The sequence below is a fragment of the Anser cygnoides genome, chromosome 3 (assembly GCF_040182565.1).
Source record: "Anser cygnoides isolate HZ-2024a breed goose chromosome 3, Taihu_goose_T2T_genome, whole genome shotgun sequence".
NCBI lineage: Eukaryota > Metazoa > Chordata > Aves > Anseriformes > Anatidae > Anser > Anser cygnoides.
This window is the reverse complement of record NC_089875.1, coordinates 44,250,555-44,262,876: the sequence shown is the minus strand read 5'-3', so window position 1 is coordinate 44,262,876 and position 12,322 is coordinate 44,250,555. Positions and strand designations below refer to the sequence as shown.

At 43.3% G+C, this 12,322-nt stretch overlaps 1 long non-coding RNA gene across 1 annotated transcript; it reads right to left on the bottom strand.

Annotated features, from left to right (window-relative positions):
- Window positions 1–3,693: 3,693 nt before the first annotated feature.
- On the bottom strand, window positions 3,694–8,452 carry LOC106048318 (uncharacterized). Its single transcript, XR_001214125.3, has 3 exons — window positions 7,700–8,452; window positions 7,533–7,598; window positions 3,694–4,213 (listed from the first exon to the last, which is right to left on the bottom strand). It is a non-coding gene; the product is annotated as an uncharacterized lncRNA (long non-coding RNA).
- Window positions 8,453–12,322: the final 3,870 nt, after the last annotated feature.

The window sequence follows — 12,322 nt, the reverse complement described above, 5'->3', positions numbered from 1 at the left end:
CTCCTTGTACTCAGTGTTGCTGGCCAGCTGATTTCATGTGAAAACAACTGACATCATCTGAATGCTGTCATCTTCAGCTTCCACAGAAGCTGCCCTCAACCTATGAACGTGTTTGTCAATTAATAATGTAATTGCAGTTAGTCATGGAAATTTATGGGCTGAGTGCTTCTAAAGTCATGGGTCAACCCCTCAGCTGTTAACCAGGAGCAGTGGGAGGTGGTAAAAAAAGGTGACTGTGAAGGTAGGCTGGAGCTGTAATCAAACACCTTTATCTTGGCCCACGGACTGTCCCATTTGGACCTTCCCCAGACCTCAAGCTACACCACTGAACTGGCGGCTGGTGAAGTTGGAGTCCAGCATGCTGTATGTTAGTCACCATCTTTTTTCCTTTAATCATGCTCTTTTCACCAGTGGCAGAGAGAAGGCAGCCACATGGAGCAGGCTAGGGAGATTCGGGGTTCATGAACAATCCCCAGAAGCTGGGATAAGCTCATTTTCAGATAAATATATGCTATAATGCAGAAGTTCAAATATGCCCTAATGGGGGATTGGGTATCATTTTATCTGGTAGAAACCTATAAAACATTTTTAGGTGTTTTTTTAAGCGAAACATACTAATGTACTTTCACTAGCATAAAGGCACATAGATGCCCTGTATTAAAAAGAGAAATGCACAGTAGAGAGGGAAAAAAAAAAGAATATAGATGATGGATTTCAAAAACAGTTAGCAATTTAATTTTGCAAGAGCCATGTAAATAGAGTACTAGAGTGACGGGGCCTAAATACTTGAAGAGTTCAAGAGAGGCATGGGAAAATGAAGATAACAGAAGTTTGGGACATTTTCTTGAAATGCGTTATGTGTTTAAAGTGTCTAGAACACAGTTTTGTGCGAAACAACTGTATTTTATGAAGTCAGCCTCAAGGTGTCACTGATCAACTGCTCTGCTGGTGAAACACGTTGGGGATTCCATACAATTGGATGTAATAGGCCACATTTTTTCGCTTTTAACAGGAACTTGCTGAGGGGTTTGATATTTTTAACGTCACGTACTTGAAGCAGAAGGTTTGTTAAGAGATTGCTCAGGAGGACTTGAGGCCACCTGAGTATTCCACCTCTTGAGCCCAAAGGTGTACTATCTGCTCGGGAGAACTCACTTGAAGTGGAAAAGTTGCTTATTTGGGTCCTGTTTCTCAGGTGGATGTCCTCAAAGACGCAGTACAACAGTCTTGATTCCATTCTGCAGCCTCAGGTGCTTTGAATGAAGCACCAGGAAGCCATCAAGGCTGATTTTGGACATGGGTGTGATCTGCCACCTGCGTGGTTCACCTGGATGGCTTAGCAAGTCTAGGTCAGTGTGAGCTGCATGCTTGAGGAAGAATTTGCCATGTCCCATGTTACAGATAACCAAGTCATGGATGGATGATCTCATGCTCCCAGACTCCTTGTCTCCCAGCCAGCTCAGTCGGGGACCTGTCCAAAATGTACCATGATGCCTTCACCTGCCGCAAGTAGCTATGCAGCTGGACCCTGGCCCATGGAGGTGCTCCCATGCCTCTCTTCAGATGCAGCCTAAGCACACACCAGTCATTTGGGACCATCCATCATCAGTGCACAATGAGAGATGCCTCCAGAGAGTGCCTCAGCACAGGCATCTTCATCAGCCAACTGAGGACTGAAAGGATCATCTCTGCATTTTGTTACAGAGGCAGCACAATTTACACTTGGAAAAACAGACTTTTGGATACCTAAAGGCACATTTTGCAGTGCTCTTTTCCTCTCTAAGCTGTTACACACCTTTAAACATACATTCTGCAATGACAACCGTGCTCTGAAAGCTGCTTTCATTTGATAATCCAAAAAGGCTGTGAAGCTCCTGGCTTATGTTTGTCCTGTTGTGTGCACAGATGTGGTTGGGGGGGACCTGGAGGGATGCAGGCTGGTAGCAGTCAGCTGTACTCAGTGAGGAGGCTCCCTGACCAGCAGAAGAGTCCTCTGGTCATGAGGTGCTGCAGTTTTCAGCTGCAGTGTTGCTACAAGCAGCTGCAACTGCATTTAACTGTTTCCCAGTATTGCTGTCCCTCTGAACGTGGTAGTATCATGCAGTCGTGGAAGCTGGATAAGTAAAGAGGCCAAAGAAGGGCACGCTGCACATCTGTCGTGGCAGTAAGGACATCTCAGCAGCTGGAGGAGGCCTGGGAGAAGAGAAGGCAGCTGTGCACGGGGGTTGTCTCTAGTGATAAATTCTTGCTCTGGCTTTGCATGAGCCTGGAGATGTGATCTGTGCCAAGCTGGTTTGAGAAGACCAGTCTGCAGTGCAGTGTTAGGCCTTTAACTGCTAAGGATGCGCTACATTTCCCTGAAGCCACAGAATATTTCTGTCTTAAAAGACACAAGGCTAGAATTTTTCGTCTTGTGAAGCATTTTGTGACAGAAAATCTTAGTAACTGATTACCTATGAAGGGATCAGACTTTGGATTTTATTGTATTTATTTTAGACACTCTTGAAAATCAGAACATCTGAGGTCTAAAGTGGCTTTTATAGACAATATTTTTGCTATAAAATGCATTCACCTTGAAGTTTTCTGGGATGGATGGGACTGAGCTGCCCCACATGGATGCCCCTGTGCTGCAAAGAAGGCTAGACTTTCTCCACAACTGATGGGCAGACCCAGCCAGCTGGTAAGCCACTTTCATGAGCCTATCCTGATGATACGTGGATTTAAGATCACGTCCTTTTTGCTAGGCAGCGAAGTTGCATTTGCGGATTTTTGAAAATGAGTTTAAAGTAAAAAATGTCTATGGTGATAAACTTAAGGGTCAAGTCACATCTTCTTATTTTCACCCACAGATACAAACACAAGCATAGTTCTTGCACTTCATAGGAAACTGTTCAAGAGTGTCTGAAGGAAGAACCCGAACCTAAATATGATATTATCTGTGTAGCAAGTGAGTCTCAGTTCTCAAAATGCAATTCTGTCTCTGGCCACGCACATCATTTTTAATGTCTGCGTTCCTGCCTCTTTTGCTTTCACTTGTAGATAACCTTGGAGCTCTTTTCACCTTCTAGTTATTCTTTTCCATAATATTTTTTGGAAAAGAAAAAGTTTGAAAATACTTCTGGTTCATGAAGAAGCTTCCTTCCTTTTTTTTTTTTTTAACTTTTTTTTTTTATTTTTTAATTACAGCCAAAGAAGAAAACTTTACATCATCAAACTGACACGCTGATTGAAATGAATGGGCATGGCTTTGAATCTGGCTTTGGTTATTAGTGACAGAATATTGTTATCGATGGCTTATATAAAATATGTTTGATGATCTTATCTGGTATCCTGGCTGTTGCTGTCACACAAAACCCACACCAGTCAGCTGTTTGGAGTAGAGGTTGAAGACAAACAAGGCAGACATGCTTTTCAGCAGATGTTACCAAATTTTTAAATCAGACCCCACGCATAAAGCAAGATCCTCACTGAGCTTGTTCCGATTTCCCTGCTCCATGGCCAGGGTTTCTCACAGATTTGCAGGCCCTTCTCCCATTCTGGGACCCAAGATGCTCACGGCGCAGACCACAAACCCACCCATCCCCTGCTGCCCAGCTGCACCGCCCACGGGGCGCAGGGCGGCAAGGGGCTAGCGTTGAACATGGCCGTGAGGATGCGCCCAGTACTGCGATCCTCTCCCATGGGAAGAGTTTGTGCAGAGTTTGTGCATTTTTGGAGAACTCTGACATTGCAAGCGTCCCCAAAGCAGGCATAAATGAGAGCGCAGAATTCAGCTCATAGCTTTCCTGCAGCTGCATCCCAAAACAGGTACCCTGCCTTCAGCTGCTTGGATGCTTGCACACGCGCCCATCTGTTAGTGTGGCGCCGTGCCCAGGCCGGTCGGATCCCCCTCCCGGGCGCTGGTGCTGTGCCAGGCATGGTGTTTGGTAGCTGACCTCCGTAACCTGGCGAGTCACCTCCTAACGGCATGGTGGCCTCCCCACGCAGCGGGCACATATGTTCTCAAACAGCTTTTTTATTTTTTTAACCTTGAACACACTTGTTGACCTCAGCTTGAGCAAAGGAGGAATGAGGGCTCAGGAGCGTTTGCCAGATGCACGGCTTGTCCTGCACAGGCAGCTGGGATGCTCTCACATCTCTTGTTTTACGTACCAGGAAGAGTACACCAGCAAAGCTCTTGGGCTGCTGCATCTAAGGTCATGCCAATGTCAGCCTGTGGAAATAAGAAGAAAATGATTTTTTTTTTTTTAAAGTAGAAAAGCCTGCTGAGCTCAAAGCACAAATTTAGCACTTCCCTTGCTGAGTGGATGAAGTATTGACTGAGAACGTAGGATGCTCTTCTATATAAACAAAAGAGCAGAAGAGTTTTTCTCTGCTGGGAAGTAAAGTGAAAAAGAAATGGAACTGAGCATCCTAGTCACAGCTGAAAATATCGGATGCAATTGATTCTCTACAGGAACAACTCATAATCATTAAAACACTACAAACGTATTCACAGGCTTTTGCCAATTAAGCCATGAAGGCCGTGCTTGTGTGTTGATTTCAACATCGTCTAGATGGGCAAAATCAATTAAAGCAATTCAATGCAACAGAAGCAGCTTAGACAGCTTCTTCTGGGAGAAGGGCAGGGGCAATTTTCTGACACCACTTAGCTAATGGGGTGAAGCCCATGCTCGGCTGATCACTGACTGCCCTCAAAGTTTTGGCTCAGGGTTAAATTTCACTACAGCTGAGACATGCAATCCCTCTCTAAATTCCAGAAATCTGATTTAGGCCTACATAAGGTCCTTAAACATAAAGCCAATGTAAACAGCACAGGACTTAATGGGAATCCTATAAAAGTGTAAATCCGGTGGATTTACTTCCTGAAGCAGTAGCAAGAGTTATTTGTGCAGAAGCTATGATCGATACAGCACACCTAACTCTGTGTTAGATGTTTAACACACCTTTTGCAATTAAGTACCTTATACATCGATGAGATTCACACTAAGACAGAAAAAGACTGCTTCCACTCCCTCCTTGGGGCTTTGGAAGGTTGCTTTGGAAGATCTTCCAGGTGGTTTCTGCTGCAGGCGTTCAATAACAGCCTGCATCATGCTCTGAGGGTACATAGTGCAAGCCTGCTCTTGTTTCTCATGGGACAAAACTCCACAGGACCCTTTACACTGTATTCTTCTTCCTGCTTCGGCACCTTGTGCGTGTTGGTGTATGCGCCCTCTGCACAAGGGCTCAGAACGTTTTTGCTAGTAGTAACAGAAGTGTCACTAGGGTGCAGGCGTACCATACTGTGCACCTCCTTCTGAGGTTGTAAAATGAGATTTTTTGGAGATTTTCCTACAGACTGTCAACACTAAAATTATGTTAGAAGACTAGTAACCAGATTTAAGCTCTTGGGCCAGGGCTTCCAGTTGTGATCTTCTTTAATGGCTGCATAGATAAAACAGGGGCCAATTAACACCTCTTGCCTTTGCCAGCTTTGTTTTTGACCCATCATGTAAAAATCATTACAGAAACACGAGGGTCACTAAAAGTGAAATATGAAGGTAATTTTCTTTATTGCTATAAGCAAAGCAGTTGTTTGTCTGGGTTACCCCAACACAGCCAGGCAGCAGTGCTGTGGTGGGCAGTCTAGAAGTGTCACCCTTAGGAGGGTTAAAAGAACTGTCCTCCTAAATATGCTGTTTAGGTCTTGCTTTCTCTATTTTGGCTCCTCCCTTTGTAATTAACTCTTAGTCAAAGCAATTAATGTCTTGTTGCTCTACAAATGGCTTCCACAAAACCTAAAACATCCCTATCTTTTCATGTTACCTTGTCTTCACGACTAGCTAAAAGTAATTCCAGTGAGCTTACAAAAACCGCACATTTCCATTTTCCTTCCTATCCAGGAAGTTTTCCTACAGCCTTTCTGGGTAACACATGTACCCGCTTACAATGAAACTCCCTGATATTAAGCAAACATCCCACCTCTAAATATTCTTGACCTGAATTTCTGCAAAATAAGTGCACACCAACAGGGTTGGGAGAAACCCTCCTTACTGGGCTGGCAGCCATATTATGCACTGATAAGCAACCTTTCTTTGAAGGAAATTTTAACACAACTCCAGTGTTCAATTCTCTTGGTGACAACTTTGGTCCTGTAACAGTTGTCAGATTTTGTTAATGTCACATCACGATTAATTTCTATTACTAAATTTATCTCTACTCAATCAGTAGTTAATAATGCAAATTAAATCATAACCTATACACCTAGAATACACTTAGGGCTTACTAAATTTTTAAATGAAAGATTAAAGTAGTCGCTGAACCTTTCTGTTCATGCCTTTGTTGTATTGTAAACAATAAATAACTACATATTAGTTACACCTTTAATTCTGTGTTTTTCTTTGCCAGTTTTATGAGGTAACACGCACAGCTGACCAGAATTTTTCTAATTCATTTTTCTGAGGATTGTTTTTCTCTTGGCTTACCCTGCTCAGCTCTTAGTTTTTGCTCTAAACCCAGCCCAGCTATGCACAAAGTGAAGCTGTGTAACCCTGTGTCTGTATCTTCCTGCTATACACCTTGAATTAGGCCTTGAATTAATTCTCAGTCTCGTAGATGCTGGTCACCATGCTTGGATAAAGCATGAGGGCTGCCAAAATGCAAAGAGTACTTAAATTATGTACTGAAACACCATGGTAAATAATAGAACGGTGTGATTATAATTATTTTAGAATTATTTTAATGAGTAATAAATTTGGACGTGATCTTCTGTTCTTAAGTTGTAAAACTTTAGCATGCTGTCTTAGCTACTACCAACTACGTAAATGATTTATTTCCCTCTTCATTTTATATTTGTCTGAATAAGTATTCTAATCCCCTTTCATTACTCAGATGACATATTATATGCAGAACCCATTACAAGCCTGTCTTTTGTGGCTGGTATATTTTACACATAGAGCTTTCATAGAATCACAGAATTATGGAGCAGCTTGGGTTGGAAGGGACCTTAAAGATCATAGAATTGATAGAAGACCATCTAGTTCCAACCCCCCCTGCCATGGGCAGGGACACCTCCCACTAGACCAGGTTGCTATTTTGCCTAACAGTTTTCATCTGCACATTCAGGAAAGGTCCTTCTTAACCATAAATGCATACAACAGGTTCTGCTACATAAAAATCTTAAAAAAAAAAAAAAAGCAAATCTTAGAGCTCAAAGCTGTAACTATGAATAAAGTTCTCCTTGCTGGTCAGAACACCCCCTGGATATCTTGGTGGCTTTCCCTCAGGCCTCTTGTTGGGTTAAAAAGAAACCTGTTCCTCACCCCACCGTACTATAATGAGCAACCGTTCCTGTTTCAGGCTTTTTCAAGTATTTCCCAATACATGGTCTCTTAGTACATGTTCTTGGTATTTAGCAATGCACAGGATCCCCACCCTCACCCCCTTCATGCTGAAAAACATTGCAGATTTGTGAGCCTTTTTTTGTCTTTGTGACTTTTTATTTCTTCCCAGTAACCATTGAAATTAATAAGCTGAGAGAGGCTACTCACTGCTTGTGATTTGAGTAATCATCACAGACATCCTTTGGGCTTCGACTTGAAAATCCTTACAAGAGTCTAAAACAACACCATTATTTAAAGAGAAATATTTCGTTACTTCATTCCTAGCAAATCATGTAGAATTATAGTCTAATTTCATTGCTAAAGAATAAGCTTACAGCAGCAGTTCATTTTTTTTTAAATTTCCACATCAGCAGGCCAACTTGTTATAAATCATAGCTGGTAGAGGCTAGTTGAGAGCGCTTCTGGGGAGGCATTCTCCAAGTGATACTATGTCAATTAATTAACTCTGGAAATATTACCCGCAACGTTCTTGCTTTTAATAGCCCTAATTGGATACACATCAGTCTCATGTATTAACAGCTCAGGGAAATTCAATCCATTTGTGGACAATTCAGACTTAAAGCTACATCAGCTAGTAACATTACAATATCCTCTGTTTTCCAAGCATTCTCCCACAAAAATGTGTCAAAGCAAATATTGCTCTGGCTTCCCCAGTTTAGCAGGTGTGCCCACGTTAGTTTACAGCAACTGCAATTAATTATCTAATTCTCCCTGGACCAATGCCCTGTGCTTGCAGCCATCGGTTTCCCCGCCATTGTTTTAATAATATGATTAATTTGATCCATCCTTCCAAAAAATGAGGCTCATAGAAAACAGGTAATTTAAACCGGGCTTCCAGCAGTTACAGACATCTGGCCACTATGGTTGGAATCAGGAATCATCACCCCTAAAGGAAGATTCCCAAAATGCTCCTAAAAATGCTCCCAAACTTTGGTTCTAATTATGGCCTGGCTAGGGCTAGATGCTCTTTTAAAGGGAAGGCTGGCTTCATCCATGTTTAACACATACGGATTTCCCAGCACATAATTATACATCTCTTCTAACCAACACTTCATTTGCAAAGCTGATTGTCAAGTATATAAATTGTAAATATATCATCATTCAAATAAACCCTCGCTAATACCCTAGTAAACTGAAAGACCTCTAATAACATTACATTTATTAAAAACAAAAATGCTGCTGAATCTCTCTCTTACTAAACATAAATGCCTTAAACAGGATGTCCTTCACAGATTTACTACCTCTTGTTTTCTGAGAACTTTAATATCTTCACGCTCAAAATAAAGAATAAGTTTGAAATGAAACCTAACTCTTATTTCATGCAACTTTACTAATTAAGAGAAAAACTCACACGAGCCTGCTTTGTGAAAGCATATACCCAACCTGTCTGTCAAATTCACAGTGCATTTTTACGTAGTCACTGTTAGTAACTCCCCGGCAATCAGGCTGTGGGAAAATGCCTGTAACACGCTACGACAGCATTGCCCCCCTCCCAGCTAGCTGGCTGCCGGACAGTGGCCAGAAATCAGCCTTGGAAAAAGCAAAGAAGTAACAGCTGCCACAGTGGAGGAGGAAAAAGGACTCCACAGACAACTCAGCAATTGTCTTGGAGCAGCTAAATCCTGAAGTGTTAATTGGTAAAAGCAGAAGCTGTGATTTTCTAGGGGACTGTTTTTTTCTCTGCTGTATGAGGGACCTGTTTGTGGCAGAGCCCAAGGAGGGATTGCCTCCTGCTCTGGGGACTGAGTGATACCGTGCTGTCACGTGTGCCTGCAAGAGGTGTTACTGAGATACAACAGGGCCAACAGTGGGATGCACCCATTCCAACCTCCTGGCCTGGGAAGTCAGAGAGGCTGAACAGAGATGAGGCAAAGCTATATGATAGGCTCACAGACATGTCTCCTGGAGCAGAGCTTCTGCTGGAGTCCTGAGCCCACCCGAAGGCTCTCACCTTGAGCAGGGGGAGTGCTGGACTGCAGAGCATCCCCTGGGGGTGACTGTTCCTGGGGGAAGGAGCATTGCCAAAAGCCAGGAAGGGTGATTTTTCCATGTGGTGTGAAGCCTTGCGTGGTGGTGCTACAACTGCAGCTGGGGTCTCAGGGCGCTATGGCAGTTATCAAATAAAAAGAAAGACTCATTGTTTCAGTCTCCTGTTTAAGGCTGTGATTCTCAGGAAGACTTTGCTGTGACGTGAGGAAGAAATAACCCATGTGTCATAGGAGCCCAGGAGGACGCTCTCAGAATGGCACGAGTGATGCACTGGCATTGGTGTCCAGCCACGTCCATCCTGGTCAGTGCAGAGCCCCTGGACCATGTCCGCACTCAGGTCCACTAGTGCATACCCTGCGTTTGGATCTGTGTCCAAGGAAATAGGATCTGACCTCTTGCTGCTCCAGAGGGATTTCTTCACATTCTCCCATGGCTCTTATTCATGTTTCTCATATTTAGTATGGCCTCACACTGAAAAAAGCTCTTCCAGTCACGTCAAAATCCTCCCTCCCTTCTTCTTTCCCCTCCCAGGCTATGCTGGGCCACATATTTGGGTAAACTATGTGGAGGGGGTTTCTGTGTTTGCTTTCTGACATTCCCCAACTATGAAACCATAGATTCTTACAATGTGCTTTCTGGGTATTTGCATGCTGTACTGACATGGTTGTTGGTTGGCCAACAGCCCTTTTCCTGTGACAGCGCCTGGGAGCTCCCTCTGGGTGTCCTGGTGCCTCCTGACCTTTGTTCTTTACCCCGCCACACATCAAAACAAGGAATGCTTGCTTCTGGGGTGACAGGACTGAGGGCTCCTAAAACACAAGGCAGGATCACTACACCGAGCCACCATACATATGCTGATACACTCTTGCGTAATTTAGGGGTAGCACAAATACTGCATTGACCTTTACTCTGATATCTGCTTATTTATCTGCAGCAGATGAGCAGTCAGTGGGTATATCCCAGCCTCAGCAAGTTCTGTCAGCACTGCAAATACCATTTGTTGCTTTATTTTATGGGAAGGAAGGAAGACTACCTTTTTATTATTGTTTTCAGGGATGCCTCACTGCAAGGCCTGCTTTTCCCCACCCTGGATATCTAGAGCTTTTATACTATTGGCCAAATTTTGCCCTCTGGCCACATTTTGCCTTGGACAAGCTCTCGAGCATGTTGCACATTTGACGAGACTGATGGCAGTCAGCCCTAGGCTTATGGACAGGAATAGCAGATCCTTATCTGAACTTCTATGAACTGGGTGTGGGGGGAAAGCAGTTTGGTCCAGGCCGTAGATGGAGGTTCAGACAAGTTTCGGCTCAGTTCTATAAGGCTGTAATTGTAATGGTATGAGAAGAGAGAAAGAGACACCCTGAGAATAGAGCTTTGCAAATTATACTTCCATTATCACCTAAAATGCCAATATAGCTAGGCCTTTATTTTATTATTTGCACAGAGCATAAAGCAAGCTTGCCCTGTGCAAGCAGTTTCTCATCCCATCAGCACCAGCCTGGCATGAGAACAGTGTCTGCCTTTTATCTTCTTGGCTCAGTTGATGTGGTTTATTTCACACTCAGATGAGCTAGAACTTAGAGGGGGAGAAATTTAATTTCAAGCTTGAGCACAAGGTTTGGGATCTGGTTCAGATTTCCAGTTTGTTTTAGCTTACGCTCAGCACCAATGACTAGGTTACAGGGAGGGCCCCTTCTATCACGGCTCCCCTTTTTTATACATAGGTTGTACAAAATCCCAAACCCAAATATCTCCCAAATTTTGAGTTAATTTGGATCTGGCTCCATAATTTTCAGAGCCTTTTTCTCTTGGAATAGGAAACTTTCCTCCAATTTGCCTTGTGGAGAAATTCACACCCAGCTTTGCTTGATCTCTAAAACCAACCTTTCAGTCTGCCCTGATACCATTTCATTTCTCCACTGAGTTCTGCACGGTCCTCTTCCTGATCAGCACTTTGTGTGTATTTTGTGTCCAAGCCAAAGACCACAAAAACCTTACAGGGATGTCTTCATGGACTTCAGGGACAGCTACATTAAGCCATGGCATGTGTTTCCATGCGCCTTCAATCACGGTTTTTGGCAAAGTTGTGAAGAGATTTGATTCTGTCTTACTGAAAACAAGAAATCCTGGATTTGATTTGAGTCACTCTTTGCTCCCTCTTTCCTGTGCTGAAATGTTCAGTAACTTATGTATGTCTTTCCAAGCAGTGTTAACATTTGATCCTGAAACCTTTGGTGACCTGCTGATTGACATGCAGCCACAGGTTAAAAAAAGCTGACCACTTTTCCTGGACTGACTCCAATAGCTTTGATCTAGAAACTGAAGAAATTTGTGAGTGCTTTGTAATAGGAAGAGGAAAGATATTTTCCAGAACATTGAGGACATATTGTACAAAATGAACGGTTGTGTGCTAAGGTGGAGATGACATCTGAAATAGTAAATACACGGCAAGGATAAATTATTCATGGAGAAAGGAAATTGGCTGCTCACCTTTGGGAATGAAAATCCGAATGAACCAAAGATTTGAAATGAAACAAACTGGATGGTTTCAGCCCCCTCCCTGGGGTGTGATAATATCAGCATCATGCCTTGATCTCATTTGGAACTGTCCTTCCTTTCTCTCTTTTTCCCCCTTCCAGACCATATTGTTGCAGTATTGTTGCTGTCAGCTTGTCATTCTGATGGTGTTTGCCGCTTCTTCCAAACTCAAGGTGAGCAGAATTGCAAATCGGGTGAGCATATGTGGAGTGCTCCTGCTTGGTATTCAGTGGCAAGGACAGGTGGCTACCAAGTGGCTGCTGGGCACAGATTTTCAATACCGCTGCAGTCTGAACAGACTTATTTTCACAGTCCATTGAAAACCCTAGGTTTCTTGAGATGCTAAATGCAATTCTGAGCATTTTCCTCTTGCTCTGTGCACATGTGCATGTTGTGTGTGTGTATGC